The sequence below is a fragment of the Limulus polyphemus genome, unplaced genomic scaffold, assembly GCF_000517525.1.
Source record: "Limulus polyphemus unplaced genomic scaffold, Limulus_polyphemus-2.1.2 Scaffold1563, whole genome shotgun sequence".
Taxonomy (NCBI): Eukaryota; Metazoa; Arthropoda; class Merostomata; order Xiphosura; family Limulidae; genus Limulus; species Limulus polyphemus.
In genome coordinates, this window is record NW_013667173.1 from 228,873 (window position 1) to 230,617 (window position 1,745).

The 1,745-nt window shown below is 37.7% G+C and overlaps 1 protein-coding gene across 2 annotated transcripts in view; it reads right to left on the minus strand.

Annotated features, from left to right (window-relative positions):
• The window catches only part of LOC106464114 (C-Maf-inducing protein-like), a 79,227-nt gene that overhangs the window by 45,067 nt on the left and 32,415 nt on the right, over positions 1-1,745 (minus strand). The window lies entirely within an intron of this gene.

Genomic DNA, 1,745 nt, shown 5'->3' on the forward strand with positions numbered 1-1,745 from the left:
TGTTTGGTGGGATGCGGATTCGAACCCGCAACCCTCAGATTGTGAGTCGAGCGCCTTATCCACCTGGCCATGCTCCTTCCCTCTAGTTTCTCAGTTTCAATTTAGGTAAGGCTAGCGCGGTTAGTCTTTTGTGTTGTGAAAATTCTGAAACAAACAAATAAACGATTTGTCCAAATTAATTGTCCTCTCGTAGTTGCACAGGAACTATTTTGCAGTTTCTGGTGGCACAAAATAGAACCAGTATGTCACCCCATCTTCCATATGAAGTCTAGGTCACGTGATATGCAATCAGCGCTTGGAGTTAAGTTGGATTGTTAACCAATGTCCCCTCTAGGCTGCACGGCCGCACAAGAACCAGTCAAGTGCCGCGCACATCCTCCGTAATGGTGAAGAGTCTGACCATGTAAACAGCCTTAATGACCTTAGCAGTCGATAGGCCTAAAGCCTAAATAACCAGCTGGTAGCATTGCAAAGCGGCCTAATGATCTAATAGGGTCAATGGTCTAAAAATACCCCCCCCCCCCTCTCCCTTTAAAAACTAGTAGCGCACATCCGCACATTGCCTTGATACTGGTGCACATGAAAAAATTCATTCCGCTCATGGATTGAAAAAATGAAAGGGAACATTGATGTTAACTACTTATTTATTCTCAGACACAATATATATCTATCTATATACTACTAAAACTCTGAGATCGTTTGTTTGTTTGCTTGTCTGTAATTAAATACAGCAAAAACGGCGTATAATAGCGCCATATTGGTAATGAAATGAGAATAGAAACAGAATAAAACAAGTTTCGTTAAAATCGGGCCACGGGTTACCGAGTTATCTCCGTTTTTCGGGTCACTTTTATGAAAATTTCTAGCATGAGTAATTTTACATCACACTACCGATCGCGCTCTTTACGAAACTTCTTCGTTCAAATCTATTTCCCTGTCATTGTTCCCGTATTCATTAAAAGGCGTAAGATGACAAAAACAAGATCTGGAAGAATTTCTCAGTAATGTGTCTTGGTTATGGTAGGTAATTCGAAGAAAAAATAAAGTGTTACTGTTTCTTATTTGTAGAAGGTTTAAGAGGAAAAACCACAACATAATGAACTAATTCATCACAATACCTGAAAACTCTGACTTCACTTTTTTTTGAAAAATGAACTGGACTTTACTTTTACTCCCGATCAACAATCAAATATATTTTCTTGAATTATGAATAACACGAATGGATTGAAATATTTGATTAAATATCTCAAAATAAACCTTCATTTCGGTGCAATATTAAAATTAGCTTGAATTCTTCATAACCTGTGAATAGTGGGTGACCCAACGGGTCACGGGTGGTCTAGTAATTATTACACTTACAATGACTCATCAGAATTTTGTATCACATTAAATTAAATGTGTCAGCAGTGATACAATTCTAACTTTCTGTGTTTTATCGTCTTCATTAAAATTAGTAACACGTCCACGTTTTATATTACTTTCATCTTCGACCTAGTTATTTATGTAAGTATGCTTGTTTGGTTGTTGTTATACACAAAGTTGTGCAATGAGCTATCCACTGGGACCATAGCGTATACGCCCTCAGGCTTACATCTGAGCCACGGTGTGTGTGGGGGGTATCATTTACATATGTAGCCTTCTCCATTTGGTAGAACATTTGATGTGTACCGTAATATACTTACTATTACTTTAATACAGATTTTAACTTCCTTTTTTTTTCTAGACTGTGCTATAGAATTGTTTGT